The following is a 23157-nucleotide window of genomic DNA, read 5'->3' on the forward strand; positions in this document are numbered from 1 at the left end:
TGGAGACATTAAAATGATGCTACTTCACCGTAATGTGTTCAAATTTTAATTCTTTTCCACCGGAACTCGAACCGGGACCACGCCCAAAACACCTTACCACTAGACCAGCGGAGAGAGCTAAGTTTGTCTATCGCTGTTTATTCTTGTATAGTAGGATGTAACCTTTCATATATTCGAGAAGTCTTACACAAATGTCCTTGGAAAGAAAATAAAAGTATAATCCTGGATACAACGTATAATCATCTTCATTAGATGAACATTGAAGAAGCCATTTGAGAAGCAAAGCATGACGTCGCTGTCTAAATTTAGATAATATGCTTTCATGGACATCGATTTTAGATGTATTTTGGACTATCAGACCGCCAAAGTGTGGTTGATTAGATTGGTTCTCCGAGACGTCAACTGAGTTTAATCAAGAGCAGAACCTGATTTACTAAGCCCATGATCTTGCAGCCTTCATTCCCGCCCACTTCCTCCACAATCTTTGACCTCGTGTATCAAATACTGGGCGTCAACAGAAGATGATTGACTGAACCAAAACGAGCCAGTGCAAATAGCAATTCATACGTTTACATGACTCCAAGTATTGGCAATTTGAATAACGAATTTCTTGAGTCAGTGGCAGATCAAGTGAGAGGTTTCAGATGAAATGTGCATAGGTTTTATTCACAGTATAATTTAAGGGAGTTAAATATATGAGTATAATGTGTAATAAAAATTAATAATTAGTTTTTCTGTTAGCACAAACATAAAACAAAATACCAATTGTTTATCGAATTAACTTCCTTGATATATTGAAACTGTTTTTTACTTTACAAAATCACTAGCAAAATGGTAAATCTGGTACAAGCTCAAGTCAGCCACCTGTACACTATCCTCGAAGTTTCAGTTATGAAAATGAGTTTAAAAAGAGAGGAAAAGTTAGATTTTTATAAAGAACCACCAATTTAAAGGTCATGGATTCCAAGCGAAAAATTGTATCAACGTAAAATAACTAGTGAACGTTTCCCTTAAGTTTCAAATTTTGACAACATGAAGCTGCCCAACGACGGACCTCCAGTAGTGCTTCACTTACGTCCGAACTCATTGGTAGTTCTTTTCGAAATTCAAAAATTACGTATTGATAGTCTCTACTTTGAATTAATCATAGGAATTTTGCTCTTTTAAGTCAGCACATTTATTTATTCATTCATTTATTTCAGTGTTTGTTTTCAAGTGACAAGGACAAGACTTTATATCTGGAGACATCCTCTGCAACTAATCCAAGTAGAACCAAATTGTTCGTCCAGATAAGTGTCTACCCTGTATGGAAAAGTGAATTGACCTATCCTCCTCCCTTGTTGAAAATAAATAAAATATATACTTCGCCTGATACCGAATTAGAAATTTATTCATAATTTATAAGCCCTCATTCTCAATAATAGTGTCCTTCTGGGAGAAGAAAAGCTTACTATGATGCCAGGAATTCATCTTTTGGGGTCTATTGTTGTTATTATGAAAACTTGTAGAAAGACCATATACCCATATCTATTAGATATGATAAATTTATTTGATATGAGGACAAAATGTTGAGGAAGTACCTACGTAGTATAAATTCGACCTTGGAGGACTTAACTGAAAATACAACCTAAAACAATAGATGAAACCAAAACCAGTTAAGAATAAGGGAAATATTAAAAATGTGTTTGTGATAAAAATAAAAACAATTAAAATTTTTATACAAAAATTGTAAAACTCACATTTAGTGTAATTCTTACTTCTAGCTGAAATAACAGCAAACAGGATCTGATAAATTTAGACCTCGGACTTTTCAAGTTTTTAGTGCCAATAAGTTTTTAATATCAATGCTTTAATTACTTTTTCGAATCAATACCATTGTTGCTACTTAAAAATTCAGGAAATTTCTAATTTATTTAGCATTTTATTTCTAATTTAAGTATAGTAATGTAAACTTCCCATGCTAATCTTTCTCACTTTAAGTTTTGTACCGATCTTACCATATTCAGTTTAGCTGTAAATTGTTTACGCATTTGATTGCATGTTGAATCAAATTTTAAAAAATAATTGTGTGTAGAACTGGCATCCCCTCCTCTTTGTGCAGCTCTTCTTCTGTCGGAATTTTCAGGAACCTGAGCACATCTCATTTAGCCTCGCAACAGAAAGGAAAGGTAGAATCAAATAAAAATAATTGTATATTGAACTGGCATTCACTCCTCTATGTGCATCTCTTCTTTCGGAATTTTGTTGGTTGATTACAAGTCGATCAATTTTGTGGTAAATCAGCAAGACTTGCAACTGTTCCAAGTTCTTCGAAGTTCATAAACCAGCTTATAATGTCCCTGTCATTCAGAGCTTGCTTCTTGTAAACTTTTTGAAACTTCTGCACGCTGCAACGCATAATTCAAATTCAGCAAACCACAGGCACCATGCACTTTTTCTTGAACGATTTCCAATCTTGTTTACGTGAAACACTAGCGTCACAATATTGCCAATTCAAAAATTTCAGATTGTCACATCCGCTTTAAATTTATGTAGACAATAACTTCATGCCAAAAGTATGTCAAAAGACAGAATACATGATGGAACATGTAGGTTGAGTAATAATAAAAAGAAATACTGCACCTTTCTGTTGCACTGGCTATGTGGCACTGCTCAACTCCGTTAGATAAATAGATAAATAACGTTTGCTTTCAGCAAAATACTAGGCAACAGATCTTATTTTGTAAGAAATATTTGGGAAGGGGAAGGGAAGAGAAAGAATCACTGAGTAAATCTTTCTCATAAAAGGTGTTCGTAATAAGCTTTCTTCAACTTTTTCAGACGTTTAAGATACAGCTAAAGTTAAAGGGTAATATAATTACCAGTGGCGGATCTTGAGAAAAGTAACATCGGTAGAAACTCAAATTTTGACGTTGCAAGCAAAAGGGAAGAAAACTTAAATATTATTAGTTCTTATATACAAGAATTGTTACATTGGTACATTAACAAACGTTTTTTCCCTTAGTTTGTAAGGGTAAAATTTAATTGTTACCGATGTGGCTCCATACAGTGCCGCCACTGATAACTTCCCTGCGTAATTTTAAACTAACATGTAAGTGTGAAAAACTACTTTGTAAAGTTATCTATTATTTGACAGTGAGTAATATACCGTCAACACAGACAATTTCACTAAGTAGTAGTTTAAGTAGCTGTTCTAACCTCAGTTTATCAAGTAGGTTAGTTTTAAAGCAAGAAGTAAATCCAGAGTTACCTAAATCCCCTCGTTGTTATATGGTTAGCGTACGTGCCTTTTCCGTATATCCGGATTCAATTCGCAGGTTGTCATGTGGTTCGGATTCCATGTTAAACTGTAATTCCACGTCTCTTACAGCGTCGTTGCTGAAAGGGGCGCTAAATTCAAATCCAACCATGGAATTACTGTACTTATTGGTAGACCACAGATTTTTTCTTTTTTCATTTTTTCTTTTTTTCTTTTCTTTTTTCTTTCTTTTTTGAAATTCACAGGATCCGTGTATACTACGATCATACATGGACGATAAGATTTAATTACTTCATTATTTATTGAAAGCTAATGAAAAACCTTTTAGGCTGTTGATTTCTTTCTGTTTCAAAGGTTAGAAAAAATTAAATATGCCGCGTGTTAAAACTATTAACAAGTGACGCCGACTTCATTGTTTTAAATCTCTTGTCAGCCACATCTTACACGAGATCGAAGGGCGCGTGCAGCAATCAATGAAAACTTTTTGTCACAGTAATGAATTCCATAATTCTAATAATAATAATAATAATAATAATAATAATAATAATAATAATAATAATAATAATAATAATAATAATATAATCACTGTTATTATTAGTAGTAGTATTAGTATTCCGTGTAACGTTGGTTCCTGTCACCACGGCATGGCGCGTCCTCAGGTTGCGGATCGAGGAGAAGGCCTCTAGATATAGAGGTTAGCTGCGAATATACTGAATAAGCAGTCGCGGACAGCCGACTAGGAGTAGTCCTCCAGCTTGGGGGTTTGGGTAGGGCTAACAACCTCATCCTGTAAAAAAAAAGCACTTGTTCAGAAATATTCACAAAAGCCTCGGACAAGGACTGATAACTTGGCACGACCTCAGCAAAAGAAAATGGACATGAGATTTGGAACATGGAATATTAGGAGTCTTTATAGGGCAGGCGCGTTAAAATCTGTAACGAGGGAGTTAGAGAAATACAGGATGGACGTAGTAGGAGTTCAGGAAGTTAGGTGGGAAGGAAATGGATCTGAGAATTCCGGAAATTTTACGTTCTTTTACAAGGAAGGAAATAAAAATCACCAGTTAGGAACAGGGTTTTTCGTTCATAAACGTATATTACCAGCAATTAAACGGGTTGAATTTGTTACTGACAGACTTTCTTTTATTACTCTTAAGGGACGGTGGTGTGATATTATTGTTTTAAATCCACATGCCCCAACGGAAGATAAGGATGACGATATAAAAGACAGTTTTTACGAAGAAGTGGAACGGATATTTGACCAACTCCCGCGATACCATACGAAAATTCTATTAGGGGATTTCAATGCGAAGGTAGGACGAGAGGATATTTTCAAACCGATTATAGGGAACGAAAGTCTGCATAAGGAAAGTAATGACAACGGTGTTAGACTCGTGAACTTTGCAACATCCAAAAACCTAATCGTGAAGAGTACAAAACGATAATCATGCCTGTAGATCTGTATGGCTGCGAAACATGGTCACTTACTCTGAGGGAAGAACATAGACTGAAAGTATTTGAGAACAAGATCCTGAGACGAATATTCGGACCCAAGAGGAACGGGAATGGGGAATGGCGGAAACTTCATAACGAGGAACTACATAATTTATATGGTTTACCCAACATTGTTAGGGTCGTCAAGTCTAGGAGGCTTAGATGGGCGGGTCATGTAGCTAGAATGGAAGAAAGTAGAGACGCTTTCAAAGTCTTGACTGGAAGACCAATCGGAAAACGACCATTAGGAAGACCTAGGCGCAGATGGGAGGACAATATTAAGATGGATCTCGCAGAGATTGGAATACAGAGTAGAAACTGGATGCAATTAGCTAAGGATAGAAGTCAGTGGAGAGCTTTTGTGAAGGCGGCATTGAACCTCCGGGTTCCATAGGCCATAGAGTTAGTTTTTTTTAGTTAGTAGTATTAGTATTACAATTACGTGGGTTACCGCAAAAGCCATGGCAACTATTTTCGTTTACGAATATGGGAACGAAGCATGAAATGCTAAAGTATGCAAATGGAAGGTTAGTACATACTTAAATGTTACATGTAGAGGGTTGGATGAACATACATATCCGCATCAGAATATAGCACGAGAAAAATGAGTAGAACGATCCGTTCGTTTCATACGCACTTTACCTCGAATTTCAACATTACAAACCGTTACAAATACAGTTACAATTATGCGTATAGCTCAGAAATACATACCAGTGGCACCTAGAGACCTTCGAAGTCATAACCAGACACTGCCAACGATGTAGCCTAGAAATCGCCGAATACCCGTGGCTTTACCGTGAGCAAATGTTTTGATTTCCAGGTTCACTGCTGTAATAATGTCTTCACGTGTTGAAAAGAATGTTCTACACAGTGACTCAGTCAGTTTTAGTGTGAGGTCAAAATCGCAAGGTGATAAGTCTGGCAAATATGGTGGATGCTCGAATATTTTTCGTTTTCATCGTACGAGAAGATTCTGCACATATACTGTTACTGTAGCGTAATGATCCTGCTATATAATGGATTCTTTGGGAGACCACCCTCAAAGGTCTCTAGGTGCCTTCTAGGATTTACCCAAGCTGTAATTGTATTTCTAAAGGTTTCTAATGTAATTCGAGGTAAAACACGTATGAAACAAACAGTTCGTTCTACTTATTTTTCTCGTGCAGTATACTGACAAGGGACGTATATAAACCTTGACAGCTAGATATTTATGAAAATTGGTACCCTGGCTAATTGTGGATCACCAATTATCGTGGTGATATTCACTCGGTGTGGAAACGCCTTGTTTACCTTCTACGTATAATATACCGTCAAATGGGGTGAATAGAAACACATTTTTGGCTATATGAGTATATAAGTTTGGTGACGTTAAAGATTTCGCGTATCAAAGTATTCCATAAAACCGGTCTTAATATGCTAATGAAGTTAAGTAAACAACATATTAATTTATCAACCCCACTTTTCTTCACATTGATTTTTCTTAATGTTTTTATTCACCCCATGGGTAGGGGTGAATAGAAACAATGACTTTATTTTCATTGTTGTTCCTTTTATACTATTGGAAAGGTAAAAAGAAACAGTGTGTTTGTTGAAACGAATTATTTATTTGATATCTGCAAGATATAAGTTCAATAAGACCAACATTTTCTAAGTTACAAACTTATAAAACAATACAACGTACAAAGTAGGTACAAACGACCATACAGTTTTGATATTTGAAAAAAAAAAAAAGACTTAACCACTGAAATTACTAGGGAAACTTATCATATACTTAAAGCGTGCTGACCAACTCCTAATAGGACCCCAACAGTTTCTTCACAATATCCTCATGTAGTAAGAACGATTAGTCAAAAGTTTCTGAAAATTTCATTGTTTTTGGTGCTCTTATAAAACACTCCCATATATCCACCATGTTCACAATTTCGCACTTGGGTAGTGAATAGCCTCAACGAGTATTTTAGCTTCCCATAAACCTTTACCACAGCAAAATCACCAGCTTTAGAAAACCATCATCTAGTTCGTGATCGTGTGGAATGTTGTCTTCTGGAGTGTTGCCCTTATCCTCTTCCGACAATACACGGGTTAAACTTAAATCTTTGTCACTATCGTGAAGAGAATAATAGTCGAAGCTCTCTGATGACGAGTGTTCTACATGCATCAACTTTCTTGTTCGTGAGAGATCCGTTCGTTCCGTTGCTGTCGGAGTAAGAGAGCCCAGGTTGAGTTTCGTTGTGATTTGATGAAAGTATCATTTTCAGAATACAAACCAAAATTCTTACCAGAAACAACATCTATTCGTACTCTCTCCTTCCGTGTTTAATTTTTTTTATTTTCTCGCATGCTCTTGAGAAGACCCATAAGGGAACGGTCTACAGTCTGAAATGTTTCTTGCTGTTCTGTTTCTTCTCGTTCAGTGTGTCTTTTTGGCAGCATCCTCAGTACTTGGTCTCGAGAAAGGGAAAAAATTCCACACTTTTCAAATCCAGCCCTTATATTTACCTCCTTCAGTTTGCCACACTTAAAAAAAAAAAAAAAAAAAAGACTTGGAAATTTCTTCTTAGAGATGGTTGATTCATTCATATCAGGTCCTTTTTTCGCTCCTCAAAAATTTTCCACTCCTCAATAAGTGTTTCTATTCACACCATTAATTAAAAATCATAACAATAACCCAGCAAAGTTAAATTTTGATTACAAATAATTTACAAAAGTAAAACTTTTACTATGAACCTCATTAAATGAAACAACAAACTACAAAATAGGCATATGTTCAAACGCAACAAATATGAAAATGTCATACTTACCAAGAAAGTTTGCGGAGCGCCAAAATACCGTGTAGGATTTCAGTAACATATTAACGCTGCTGCCATCTACCTCAGTGTTCCCAACTCACTAAAACATTTTGTCTCTGCTGTGAACACTTTAGCCATGTAAGACTATGTTAAGAAATTTCAGTTTTGTTGATTAATTTATCGTCCAGATAAATCCAAAACCAATCTGGGAGTCTTTGTTTCTATTCACCCCATTTGACGGTATATATCAAGCAGTGAGTGACCGTGTGAGGTTGTGCCGGTTTATACACCAAAAACGCCGGAAAAAGGCAGAAAATGTTCTTACTGTACACATGTTTCTTCTATCGTCTTGTTGTTGTTGTACATTTATTCGTTTCATTGTACAGACTCCATAATTTCTCAACTTTAGAGCCTCATATCTGCCTTATTTGGCAATACTGATAACCCAACTTATTTTCTTTCATGTTTTGTGCCAATTGTTTTACTGTCATAAAATGGTATACATTCTATTTGAAAAACTATAAGTTTGTGTTGGGATGGTAGCACTGCTTGCGTGACACTAATGCCGTGCTTTGGTCACGTATCCCCTCCCGTAGGTATCAGATTACCTGTATACATTTTTCATTTTCTGCTTTTTTCCGGAGTTTGTGGGGTATAACTCGGCACAGCCTCAACCGGTCACTGCTTGGTATAATATGTATTAACATAGTGGGTAAACAAGGAATTTCCGCACCGAGTGACTATCACCACGATAATTAGCGATCCACAAGTAATCATGGTAGGAATTTTTATAAATATCTAGCTGTCACAGTTCGCATACGTCTCTTGTGAGATCACCCAACTCCTTACATGCAATGTTTATATGTGTACTAATCTTTCATGTGCATATTTCAGAATTTCTTGCTTCATTCCTATTTTCGTAAAAGAAAATAGATGCTATGATTTTTTTACGGTAAAAGATCCTTCTGTTAGAATCTTAAATGCTGAGAGTGTCCAAATTCGCGAAGAAAAAGGGGGAACTATGGAAAAATTTTGGAGTTTTAGCTATATCAGTTCTCTGATATGTCATAAGACCATGACACTTGTGCTTCTTTTATGGTGAAGAAAATTAACTCTTCGCTAATTAAGATAGGAGTAGCATATAAACGAAAATACAGTTTCATTTAAATGTGCCACAAAGAATTAAGGATATATTAGTACTTTCATAGTTTAACAATTCACAAAAAATTAAATATGTATCAAACGAAATTTTGGAAGGCTATACAGTTACCTGCAAAAGCGCATTCCTTCCCATTATACGTTCGAAAGAACTGGACCAAATCCATTTCTATTAGAGAGAGAATAAGTAATATAGTGTATCTGAAAGATCTAATTCAAATTGAACCAGTAATCCTTTTTACGTAATTAAATTATGAATCAGTGGAACATATTCTGTGAATTGTGATGCACTAGCAAAAATGCAGCAGAATTCGTCTTTTGACATATTTCCAACAATGAGTGTATTTTATTAATTTACTTGTGTGTGACAGTTTCCAGTGCATAAGTCCTCTATATCGTTAATCCGGTTACTTTTTTGTGTGGTTATTTATGTAAATGTATCTCTATGAAAGGAAAGGAAAAATGTAGTTTTACGAAGAAGTTTTGTGCAAGACAGGGTTTGTTTTACAGCATTTGGTAGTTTTTACCTCTTGTCTCCTCCATAGCCAAGAGTGCGGAAAGTGCATTGCGTGAAGGATATGCTGTGAAGTGTAACGGTGCCAGATGTGTCCAGCCGAGCAGTAGTTGTTTCAAATAGTAAGAAATAAAGGAAAGTTTTTTTTATTATTTTTTTAAGTATGACCTTTGTGGCTACTGTTTCAGAGAAATGGGTAATCTTTTTCATTCATTAAGTGGCATTGATCTTGTAACGAACTTCTTTTTAACCTATCGTAAAAAAGAAAAATACGTTGTACTTTCAAGGAAGAAAGATGTCAAGTTCTACGCTGAATCAGGAGCTTAGATTTTTACTGTGTTAAAAGGGATACGCAAAGGAAAAGACAAATTATAATAACTTCTTGGAATGATTCTCATTCAAATGTATAGAACAATAAAGATTTATTAATTTTGTTTAGAAAATACTGATATAAATAGTGTTCTCGATAAACAGAATATGTATTTTTGATCATATAAGCAAGGACTCACTTGTTGTTAGTTAGATCATGTATAATACAGTTGCTTTTCGGAGTGCTGTTGAAACGTTACCAATTTAAATGAGTTATTATTCATGGAACAAGAAATTGACATTCCTACTACTTAAGAAACAGAAATAGAAAAGGAAATAAGAATTGTAGGATGTTGGAACAGAAGAAGGGTGAAACGGAGAATAGATGGAATTTTAATAAAGAAACTGCAATCGAGTTAATGGAAGAAGTGAATGCTACCTTTGTAGATGTAAGAAATGAAGACAGACAGGAGGCATGGTAATTGATAGCAGTAGCTTACAGTGCAGGAAAAGTAAAACAATTTTCTAAGCCTTTTCATATACAGGTCCACTTTCTCCTAAAACGACTTTATGTAGCGATGAATTGTTTTTATTAAAAGCAGCTAATATAATATAATGAGAGTAGAACATTTATTTGTTATTTCTCGTGGTTTATAGATGGTACACTAGAAATATGACAGACTTCCAGCATCTTAGAAAACAGGGAACTCGCTAACAAATTGTTCGGGAAGGTACTGATAATTAAGACAGATTTCATATCGGTGTTGTCGTGGCCATCCTACAGTATAGCATTGAAAATAAATGGTGTCAAGCTACAGTCTTATCAGTGTTCGAAGTTCCAGTCGACCATCACTTATGAATAAAACAAAAGCAAGTTTGTTGAACAAATCTTTTAAAGAATGTTAAAGGAAAATTCTTGAAACAATTACCTGTACGGAAGAAAAAAATGCCCATAAGAGAATAAAAGTAGTCTGTCTGCCTCCTTCTTCTTCTCGCGTAGGAGGCAGATTATCGGCAAACCAAAGTTCTCAGAACACATCTGGTGTGCAGTCTAACGCGGAGGTTTCGTTGCCAATAGCAACCAAGAAGGCTGCATAACTTTATAAAACTTTGGACATTTTCTTGCTGACTTTGTAAGTTCGTTACCTGTTGGTACTTTGTTGGAGGGGAAAAGTTGCGTACACAAAGAACTATGTAGAGTATCAGCATACTTGCGCGAGCGCATATACAGAAGAAAATTGGTAAGATTTTGGTATTGGAGAAACTTGTTAAGTAAATGGAGATTGATGGTGGTCTGGACAGCTGAAAATTAATGACTGATAAACTTTTTCTTTTCTCTTTTGTTTTAGTGTGGTTTGGGAACGGAATAAAATTGGGGAAAGGACTGAGCAGACAAAATCTTCGCGACAAATAAGTGGTGAGTTACTATTGTTTAGTAGGTGGTGCATGTTTTGGAATATTTTATTGCAAATTTTGAAACAAATATATATCATGTCTGATTTAGTGAAGAAGACATTAAGGGTACTGTTTATGCCTGATGATTTGTTTACAGTGGCGGTAACGATACTGTTGTTGATGATCGTTTAGAACCCTGGAAACATTGGTAGCAGTCCAACTTGTAATCGACGATAAGAGTGAGGGACTAGATGTCTAGTGCTCTTATTGGTGTTTGGAGACTGTTCTAGCGACTTTTCGTATATAATACGTATAGGTAGATACGTAAGACTAAAATAAAACAATATAATTTAAAATGTTAGTTTTGGTGTCTACATAAGTTGATTTGTTAGTTGAGTAGAGTTCAGCGTGCCTTTCAGAAGTGAGGCTGTACAAGACGTGAACCTATTACTTAACGTAGGATCCAAACCACATGAGCCCCCAATGGGAATCGATCCCGGGTCTTCCGAGCCAAGGCATGTACGTATAGCCACGGGGGAGCTAAAGTATATACAGAGTATCCTAGAAAAGATTTGTCAAGCTAAAAAGAAGAATTGTTCCTGAGTTTTGAATTTCTGCATCATCTTTTTTTCTTGAGATTTGTACTTCGTGAAGATTAAATTTTGTTATATAATAATCTAATTTATGTACTATTAAAGATTGTAATTAAGTACTATTAAATAATTTAATTTAAGAACTTAGTAAAATCAAATCATTAAAATGTCAATTCATTTCAAGGAAAACAGAAAATAACTCCCGTATACATCAATAGGCTAAGAAAAATAAAATTGCATAGATTAAAAACTCTTTTATTTCTTCCCACTCCTTTAAGCTGCACGACATAACAGTGTGACTTAAAACGTAAAGGTTCCATTTTACTTTTTATTTCTGTTTCGTGCAATGATCAATAGAGTTTTATGAGTTTATTATTGTTGGGTATTTTTTACTGGGGAAAATATACTTAACGTAGACATTTATTGTGTTACATAAAATAACAGATTATCTCTTAATGTACCACAGTAATCAATATCTCCAAATATGTAATCATCCATGTACAAGATATAGGTTTAATAAGTTATAAAGACAGGAATATAGAAGTTTATAGGAGCTAATAGATGTTGTCTTAATGCATTAAAATAATTAATCATTTCCGTAATTAATTTTTACATTCTATCGGTAATTTATTTAAATATCTTGCTTAGCGGAACTCAGGATGATTTAAATTGACTAAGAAATGAAACTATGTATTTCTTTACTTCTTTTCAATGATTTCTTTAAACAGTTATTATGAAAGTAATCTAAAGTATTTTCTTCTTTTCAATAGTGTCTTTCTAATGCTGGTATTTTGTGAGATTACTTTCATTGCATGGAGACCAATTGAGGGAATCAGAACAAACGGTGAAGTGGATTACAACTGTATTGTGATTGCATATAGTTTGTATCGTTTTATTTACTAGAATTGGACAATAATTTTTCACAAGTACTGAAAAAAAAGTCTCATAAATCATGCCCTTGGTATTTTAAAAGAAAACATCTGCAAGCTATTCTGTTTGATGATCGGATAGTGACATTTTCTTTTTATTCCTTTCAAATTTCGTTTCTTTGAGTGTTAGAAGGAAAATGTATTTTGTTGAAAATCCTGGACAAAATATTGAATTGAGAAACTGGTTGTCAAACATTTGATCAGATATTCCGTTGAAGGGAGTGGAATTTCCATTTGGATCATCCTTCTTTGGATGAAATATTTATACGACGAATTTTTCATGGGATCAGTTTTCCGGCAGTGGTTTGAAGAGGTTTTGAGAGGGAATTTCTCGTTGTTATTGTTAAAAATAAAATAGGAAGAGAGAAGTTTTGTGGGAATGTAAAGATGTCTCGCTTTGAGACAATTACTATATATTCTTCGCATGTTAACAAAAATAAATAAACACTGTAGAAGTTTTGTTAAAAGTGGTCTTGTTATTTTGCAGTCAGTACCGTTTAACAATTAATTATCGAGGCAGACAGATTAAGGGAAATCTTTTTAATTTAGAAATTGCTTGTCAGTGGTAGAATAATGCAATTGTACTGTAAAAGTCAGTATCTGTTATAATAAAACGTGGAGTTGCACAAATACTTACTAAATCATACGGAAATCATGCGTGAACTCACCAAACCACGAAGAGTATGTTTACTTACGGAGGTTACTATGTTTTATACTTTGTAGCATGTCCATTAGGTTCAGCCATAACCTTGTATCCGGTTCACATGGATATGATACGGTATTTGTTACATTCTTTTTTGAGTTTACAGAATTTTTCTGCACAATTTTATTGCGTTTTTAAAATTGTTGGCCAAAATAGAATTGTTCGCCGATTTCTTTAATTTTTTACTTATACTATTATAGGTTGCACTCATTCTCCATGTTGACGACCTTGTGACACACTCAAGGGTACTGAGACTATGGTCTGGTCTCGCCTACTTCCAGCTGTCGGCTCATTCTTCCCTTTCAAAATGGACCCGTCTTTGTGCCATGTTCGTATTATACAGTGACACTTTGCGAACACATTGCCCTCCAACAACAACCAGAAAGCAATATAGAATGAGATACTTTTTACCTTGTATACTTTTTGTATATCTGTAAATCACGAGCCTGGCATTACTATTGTCTATACAAATAAGATGATAAATATGTATTAATAGTGATCGCAGAATTTTTCCTCTTCTGTTTTTCTAATTTTCCAATCATGCTTTATGCCAGCGTTTCCCAACCGGTGTGCCGCGAGGAAATCGAAACAAAATTATTAATTCTATAGCAACCAAATTGCAAAACATAGGGAAAAAATGTACATTTTAGTATTTCACATTACTATGAATTTCTACCATGGAAAAAAATACTGTAATTGTAATATATTATTCTACATCTATTACTGTGTAGCAGACAGTATTTCGGCTCGTACACATTTCCACGTTTACCTGCTATGTTATGCTTCAATTGAGAGTCATACTAACACCGAGAAATAGAGGCACTTGTACGGTACGCGTCAAGTGAACGTTCATAGAACACACTGGCACGTGAATGGCAGAACAACACTTTGTTCAACAGCTGTGTTTTGACTTCGACGCATCGCAAGCTGTGTGATTGCAATAATATGCACCGGTTTTGGTAAAACAGCAAAGTTAAAAGTACAAGACATTTGTTTGTTTGTTCGTTCGTTATTTAGTGATCTTCGTTCTTAGTGAAAGATTGGATACAATTTTCGAAAAAGAAAGCGTATTTTTTAGAATCTGAGTTCTGTATTTCATTGCAATTGTTTTCTATTTTAAAATTAGAATAAAAAATAAGCACAGTGAATTAGCATAGGGGAAAACCAGTAATCGAGCTTTCATCTCTGTGGAGGAGGAGATCAGTAATCACAGAAAAAAAATGACCATGGTATTTTATATTTGCAAATAATAATAATAATATCTGTGAGTGTGCCGCGAGAATTCAAGTTACACCCGTAGTGTGCCGCAAGTTGAAAAAGGTTGGGAAACGCTGCTTTATGCTATAACATCCGTGCCTGACACTTGGCACAGCATAACCTTCTGATCCTCTCTTCTTTGTTGATCTCTGCAAAACCCTTATCTCAAATCCAAATGTTGGAAAAGTCATTTGTAAAAATTAAATAAATAAACAAATAATCATTGATTTATTGTCCTTAGTATGTGTCTTTTAGCCATGCCAAGTATAATTAAATAATGTTTTTGCATTTAGCTGTTTGTTTCGAATCTAGGTCAACACAGAATGTAAATCTTCTGCCATGGTAATCGAAAGTGCTGTTCCACGTTTTTCATGTAATGCCGGGATGACTTACGGGACTTACGGAGCACTTAAACGTCAGATTAATTTATAATAGGCTACTTAATAACAGTTATCATCTTGTCTTATTGTAGATTCGAGTCGTCCAAATCTTTTTCTGTTTTTATTTTTTTCTGTTTCCTCTTTTCCTAACAAAAGTAGTGGTTCCCCATGTGGACATTAACACTCCCCAGGGGACGTTCTCATTTATTTTTTTTTTTAAAAAAAAGATGATTGGGGCCGATAGATTATTTAGGGGACATTTGATGCAAGGGATGTAAGGGAAAAGATGACTAATATAAGACAAAGAAAAAATACTGCACTTCATCTCTCTATCTTATATATACATATATATTAGGGTAGGCCGAAAAAACCTTTTTTCTTTGTTTGAAACGCTATACTGCGGAAAACTTGCCCCTATGGTAGATAAATGAAATGCAAAAGAATTTTTTTTTGTTTGTTTACTTCTGGCGGTAGCGCAACGACCCTAAACTTTGAGAAAACATACGATTTTCATAACTTTTTCAATACATGGAGAAAATTCAAATAACTTCTATAACAAGCAACTATAGGTATATTTCAATAGAAAAATCATAGAAAAGATAAATAAATGGAAAAGAACACATTTTACAATTTAATAATAGTGTATTACACTTATAAAACACTTTAAAAAAACACACGCACACAAATTTCATTGAAAGAAACATTTTTTTCTGATTGTGTAAAACTTTAGTTTGTGATGAAATACAGTATTTTACTTGACTTTGTGTTCTTTTGGTAGTTTGAAAAATGATTTGCGTGAAAAACTTGGCATTGAAGATCTTGACAAAAATGTAGTTCTTATAAAACCATTCCTGGAATTGAAACCGACGACTTTTTGTGACGCCTCAGTTACCAGCTTTACGCATTGTTCTAATGCTTGGGTGTGACATGGGAATTTGTCAAAGTTCCACTCAGCCGCTGTTTAACCTGATCGGACCCTAGACCAAATCTCGTGATCGGTAAATCTCCGCAGCAAAGGCTGAGGTGAAACTGTAACAGTGTTCTAGTGGATCATTTTGGGTATAGTCTGTAGCTAGGAAATTGATCTTAGGTAGTCGGAAACTCCTTATTGACTTCCTCTTAGAAGTTAAGTTTCTAGCCTTTATAATTTTTCTGAATCCTAACTCTCTTATATGAGCCCTTGCATCTACTATCCTACTTAAAAGCAAGTTTCCCGAATGAGCAAAAAATGTGTTTCTCTCAATTACTGGATCAATGACTTTTAGCAAATTTTCTGGCAGAAATCTTGACGATTCTATAACTTCAAATACATTTTTTGGTCCATCTGTGAAGTACTTACTTTTTTATACATTAAACCATACTGGCATGTAAGACTTTAGGATAAAATAAATGAAGTTCTTGTGTTCATCTGTTGGGTTTACGATTCCTAAATACAATCGGAGAAGTCTGTTCGCGGTTGTTAACCACCTTGAATGGAAAAGTAGGTCAGGTTCACGAACGCCTAACTCTTAAGAACAGCTTCCTGATTGTATAGCGGAACTTGTGTCCAGCAGGTACTGTTGATCTTTACTTAAAATTTTTCGGTCAATTTCTAGAATCTCACACTTAACGCCGTCAAAATTTAGCACTGGTAGTTTCTCACATTGAGCTGTGTGCTAATCGGACCAGTAAATGATTTTGGCCCAGTTGTTTCACCATCTAAATGTAAAAAGAATTGTCGGAATAGCAATTCATTAAAATGTAAGAGGCACTCACCTCACTGTAGTGTCCTTTTAATTTATTTTTCAATTTGGCAAATAACACCCGTTTTCCACCCTGTATTGACAAATGTTCCATCACATCCAATTACGTCGAGTTCATGAAATGAAAATCCAGCTTCAATCGAAAAAGAAAGAATGCTATTGGCAATGCTTTTAGCAGACCCAGAAGAGGGTGAAACATGACCAACGAACATAGAATTAGATTCTTGTAAAATTGAGTAATGTTCCTCTTTTATAGTTCTTCGAAACTGCTTAGAGTTTACTTTCTTAAATCACCAGAGTGTCATCCTTCCTTCCATCAAAATATAGACCTTGAAGTGGGTTATGCTTGTCCTTATTCTGCATTTGGAATTCTGAGAGATTAACAATTTTTCTCCTCTAAGTTTATTTTTGTCAATAGCATGCATGCGGTCATCATCAGTTACGACACCAAAATCTTGCAACACACTTGAAACGATAGCTGCCGTTGCTTTAAACTGCTTTAACTGATACTAGAAACAATCACTAGTCAGAGCAGTATTTTTCAATTTAATGTGCATCTGCCATGGTGACTTACTCTCAGGCTTAAATTCTTTGAAAATCTTCATCGTTGCTATCTTCTATCTCTTCAGACGAATCACTGTCTACCTCATTTGACAGGAGAGTTTCTGTATCTGTGTATTTTGAACAAGATGGCTGTGATAATAAATTAACATTGGACTGAGTTCTTTCATGTTCAGCCAACTTCCTTTCATGTCTTTGGATAATCTTTTTTGTTTTCTTTACGTCCACAATTCCATTTTTACCTACGCCAAACTTTCTTTGGGAGTACAAGAAATTTACTTCAATGAAGTGTATGTTTTTTGATATTTCACAGTTACAGATAATACACACAGGACACTCACAGACCTCACTATCAGTGACCTTTTGGCAGTTGCAGTCTAATGTTATTTTGCACTTACATGCAAAGACATCAAACAGTAACAAAATTTTTTTACAAAGGTCACTGATTTTCTTCTGAAATTTTCAACTCTCATTTTGAAATTTTCCTTTTCCTTATTCCATTTAAAGGACTTCGTAAGTTTACGATAACTGACATTGTATGCATTTATTAACTGAACAATTCTGTAAGGCGTTACTGCGTATTGAAGCTTTATCAAACACACATTTAACTTGTCGTGCCACAATATTCAAAACTTGAAAAAACTAACTGAACTGCTGTTTGTTTTCACTGCTAAGTTGTATGAAGAAAGAAAAAAAAAACATTTAAGGTCGTCTTCATAAGTTGGAAGCTTATTCAATGATAACTCTTTTGAGTTGCCAAATAACGAGCAGTTAAACTGCCTGCGAGTAATTTTCTTGGAAACAGCCATGGCACAGTGATTAATATAATCAAATCACTAAACAGTTTGTAGGTTTCAATTAGTTATATATTTCCATATGTCAATTTTTGTAAAAAAGAGTTTTTATAAGTGTAATACACTACTAATAAATTGTAAAATGTGTTCCTTTTCTATTTATTTATCTTTTCTATAATTTTATCTATTGAAATATGCCTATAGCTACTTGTTATAGAAGTTATTTGAATTTTCTCCATGTATTGGAAAGGTTATGAAAATCGTATATTTTCTCAAAGTTTAGGGTCGTTGCGCTACCGCCAGACGTAAACAAAAAAATATATTTCTTTTGCATTTCATTTATCTACCATAGAGACAAGTTTTCCGCAGTATAGCGTTTTAAACAAAGAAAAAAAATTTCGGCGCACCCTAATATATATATATATATATATATATATATATATATATATATATATATATATAGAGAGAGAGAGAGAGAGAGAGAGAGAGAAGAGAGGATACATACATATACTTACTTTACACCTTCTGATGGGTGGATTGGGTTAGTATTATGGGAGGAGGACGCTAAGGATAATCGCATTCGCGTTAGGCTTGAAAAAATAGAGAACCATTAAACAAGAACCGAGTGTGGTGTACCGTAATAGCGATTTGTCACTCACTATATTATCCTCCAAGCAGTACGGAACTCTTCACTATTCAGCAGTAAGCTGCTTTTATCTTGCCAATTTTAAAACAAAGTATGCTTAAGACCTGTTAGATTAATGACCGACAATCGCTGAACGTTCGCGTAGTACAGACTGTGATTGAAGCTCACTAAACTCGGAAAACACAAATTCTATGTATGAATGCTAGTAGTAACAGATAAGGTCTTATTAAATTTATAACATTATTTAATTTAACGGAAGAAGTAAAGTTATATTCTTCCGTTGTAATTAAAATATCTTTTATTGGATTAGTGAATACGATGGTAGCAAAAACTATGTATGTCTGAAAATAGGGAGCACGGTGGCTCAGTGATAGAGCGCTTACCTCTGGTGCGTGGAGTCCGTGGTTCGATCCCTGGCCAAGTAAGTTTGTGGTGGACAGCATCATACTCGTGGGTTTTCTCGGGGTACTCCCGTTTCCTCTCACTTTCTCATTCTACCAGTTCTTCCATCATCATTCACTTGCTTTAATCATCGTCTCCCTTAGCCTAATAGGCATAATCGTGGGACATTAAACTCTAATATTTCATTACACGCCTTTGGCGTAGGAGACTCGGCTTCTATTCCCTGCGGGAGCTCATATGGTTCGGATTCCACGTTAATCAGTAGGTCCCGTCTCATATAGCCTCGCTGCTGAAAGGGACGTTAAACTCAAAATCAACTCAAGTCAACTCAAATATTTTATTTTTACACTTGAAATAAGAAAATGCAAGGAATTACTCAAAAATACGCATACAAATTTATTTTTTTTGCTTGAGGTACTATTGCTCTTAAAAAATGTTCAACGTAGTTCTTGTGTTATACAAAATGTGAATATTTTCTAGTCACTCTATATAATATGTGATCATAGATGTGATCATAGTGCTGAGCTAGTTTTGGTATACTATTTGTGAGGTATAATTTTAGGGTCAACAAAGTCTTCGTGGTAGACAGTCTTGCATTTCGTCTTTTAGAAGACAACGGCGTATAACGCTTATAAATGTAAAAGACTTTTCAGAAGTCTATTTTTCCTTAACAGTTTTGGTGCTATTAGACGAAGTTTCTTCCACCATGTATGAAGTATATTGCGATTACAGAAGAGTACAAAACGTAAACTGATACTTTTCTGTTCTTTCTTATATACCCAGCCTATAGTTTTCACTATTTTTGAAACTTCACTGATTTGAGTATCAAATTCTGAGGCAAGCTTATGATATCAAGTAATCTAAAAAGTAGTCAGCCGTTTGCGCACTAGATGGCGTTAGTGTCCCTAATCTCATGGTATATTAATCACAGTGGGTTAGACCTAATGTCATATTCGATAGCAGACGGTTGAAGCTAGTGGATATTCAAAAAGTGTTGGAATTCTTATGATCAGACGTAAGGTACTGCGCTATGAAGATGACTGAACTTTCCGCAAAACTGTGCTACATTTTACAATTTCATTTCTATAGAGACGCAAATGATGCGCACGCCTGTGAGGAAATTTGTGCTGTTTCTGGGCAAGATACGTTATCGAAATCAACAGCCAAAAGATGTTTCTGTAGCCTTCGTTCTGGAAATGTTGATATCCAAGATGCTCTTCGCAGTAGGCGACCAATCACAGCAGGATGATATTTGGCAGAAGTCGAGCAAGACCGGCATGTCAGTAATCACGACATCGTCAATGACCTAAACGTAGTAGATCACCAAACAGTGTTAAACCATTTGGAGAAAGCTTGCCTCAAAAAGAAGATCGACGTTTCGATGCCCATAATCTGACTCAAAAACATTTACTCGATCGAATTTCCATCTGCAAATCTTACTGAAACGTAACGGATCGGAGCCTTTCTGAAGCGGTTGATCATGAGTAACTGGAAGTGGATAATGTACGACAACAATATGCGAAGTAGATCGTGATTGAAGCGATGAGAAACTCCACAGTATGTGTAAATGCGCGCATTGACGCCCACGAAGTTTATGCTGTGCATTTGGAAGGATTGGAAGGGCATCGTACATCACGAGCTGGTGCCAACGGGCAGAACGATAAATTCGGAATTTCTGTAGCGACGGGACTGTGGTGTTGCCTGAAAAGTGGCAGAAGGTCATCGAACGAAATAGTGCACTATTGTTTTTAGTGTTATTTTCAAATCATAATAAATGTATGCTCAATTTTGACCTTCAAAGGCCCAATGCTTTTGAGACGACTAGTTCTGTCTTGTTTCCGACGTTCTACGATGGTTCGCTGTCGTTACTCATGCAAATCTCGAATACTGCCTTATTTCTGAATACAAAAAACAACTTTACTGAGCGGACTAGTAATAATAATAATAATAATAATAATAATAATAATAATAATAATAATAATAATAATAATAATCGTGTTTTCGTTAATCAGTTTTTGCTGTGAATACAGTGTAGAAATTGGAGTGCATTTGATGCAGACAAAATAAAAGTTTTCTCAATAGCATATTTCAAAATCACGTTTATTGATTGATCATTTGAAGGTCTTCTGTATGTGTAGTTCTTCTATGGATAATAAATTATTATTTCATTTAACCAAAATATATTTGATTAGAGTGTTCATTCTAAAAAAAAAAAAAATAGAAAAACAAACAAATAGCGCTTCAAAATTTATGTTTAAGTTATAAAATAATGTCATCTAAATGACTGAAACAATGAGCATAATCTTTTAGCTGCTAAGTATGTTAACAAAATATTTGCCTCTACAAAATAATAATAATTTGACTACTTGTGTATTTAGCAGAATATTGGTCCGGCTTTAACAAGAATGGAAAATCTACAGAAGCTGTGAAATGTGAATGGAACAGAAGGGAAGTCTGGAAAAATAATGACTAAGATGAAATCGAAATACTTAATTTGAATCCTTTAGAGTTAAAAAGGAGTAGCAATAATATAAAAATATCGTTACGGACATTTTTGTCTCAAAATCATGTTGACTGCCTTTTCTTTTTGAATTCTTAGAAAAGAACATTGAAATATTTTGAATATGTTTGAATTTTTCTGTGGATGAATAAATTATTTTGTTTAACCAAAACTCATTTGATTGGAAATTATATTTCGTAAAATAAATAAATAAAAGTAAGGAGTTCTTTCAACTTTCCATCAATGTTCTGGAAATGAAGAGCTCACCTATTGAATGGTAGGAGTTATCCTATAAACCAACATGAAATCATATCACGTAGGGGTTGTGAAACATAGAACCCTTATCTTTCCAGTCAATAACGCAAACGAGGACAGATTAATGGTATTCAGGACAGCCGCGCGTCATTGTTATTCCCCATTCGAATGGCTCGAGCTCCGGTTTACTGTTGAAATCTCCCTCTCTCTTGCTTGCTTATTCTCCCTTAGGACAGAAGTTTTCATTGCATTTGAGTATAATTCGATGACATTTCTGTCCTAATATAATTCTATAATATACACATTCACATAATGGCTAGTCAAGTGTACTTATCTTTTTCATTAAATGAAGCAAGTCGTATAAATATGTTTTTGAATGTACGGTTATGTGCTGTTGTTATGTATTCTCAGTAAAGGTGAAGTTTTCAATATATGATGGGACGTAAAGTGCTGAATGTTTCCTCCCCTCTTGTCACGTGATTGATTTTTTTCTCCGTTGTTCTGAATCAAAAGTATTTCAAAATTAAACTTGAAGATTGTTCATCACCTTGTATTCACTTTAGTGAAAAGTACTGTAATAATAATAATAATAATAATAATAATAATAATAATAATAATAATAATAATAATAATAATAATAATAATAATAATAATAATAATAATAATAATAATAATAATGTTATTCTAGAAACTTACTGTGGCCTACAAATGCCGCTACACGAACGTGAGAAAGTTACTGTAATCTGCGAATATCGCTACACTAACGTGCAGAAGTGTATGCGGATAAATGATGAGCGCAAGAGTCTTGGTCTTGCAGTTTTTGCAAGTCTTGCATGCAAGACCAAGACCAGGAATCCCGATGCAAGACCAAGACCATGACCAAGGGGTGCAAGACCAAGACCAAGACCATACCTGCAAGACCAAGACCAAGACCAAGAGTCTTGCACAAGTACGGACACTACTTGAATTCTTTTATATAGAATGTAAAAAAGGAGATAGCTTTCTTGGCTCAGTAAAAATGATGCTGGAGCGAATGTGTTCTCAGTAGTTTATACAATCCGTGTGAGTCGATCTGCTCCTGTAGCATATGGGTACAGTATGTCGTTTTCTGAATTAGCTGTTCGCGTTTTCTGTAGATATTGCTCGTTTTCAAGCCACACAGGTGTCATCTTGCGCCATGTGAGCTTTTATGGTGGACGAACACTGTGTGCGTGGATTTTCTCGGTGTTTTTCTGTTTTGTCCTACTTTCTTCATTCCATTATTTCAGTCATTTTTCATCATTACCGACTCCCGTAGCCTTGATGCATAATTGTGGGACGTTAAACTAGATACTTAATTTCATTTCAAAGCATATTAGTGGTGTTCTTCTTCCAAAACTAAAGAGAAATGTGGTATTGAACATAGGTAATACCGTACACCATAGGTGTCGACTACATGGATATGGCCTTGACTCCGAGACTCAAGCATCCGTTGGAA

The 23157-nt window shown here is 34.9% G+C and overlaps 1 protein-coding gene across 2 annotated transcripts in view; it reads left to right on the forward strand.

The window, feature by feature from the left end:
• Positions 1 to 23157, forward strand: part of msi (RNA-binding protein musashi) — a 1174907-nt gene that overhangs the window by 487627 nt on the left and 664123 nt on the right. For both annotated transcript variants that reach the window (XM_081736197.1, XM_081736195.1), the window contains exon 2: positions 10873 to 10940. The gene's annotated coding sequence lies outside the window, so the exon portion shown is untranslated. The remainder of the gene's footprint in view (positions 1 to 10872; positions 10941 to 23157) is intronic.

The sequence above is a fragment of the Thermobia domestica genome, chromosome 13, assembly GCF_964235325.1.
Source record: "Thermobia domestica chromosome 13, izTheDome1.hap1.1, whole genome shotgun sequence".
Lineage (NCBI taxonomy): Eukaryota > Metazoa > Arthropoda > Insecta > Zygentoma > Lepismatidae > Thermobia > Thermobia domestica.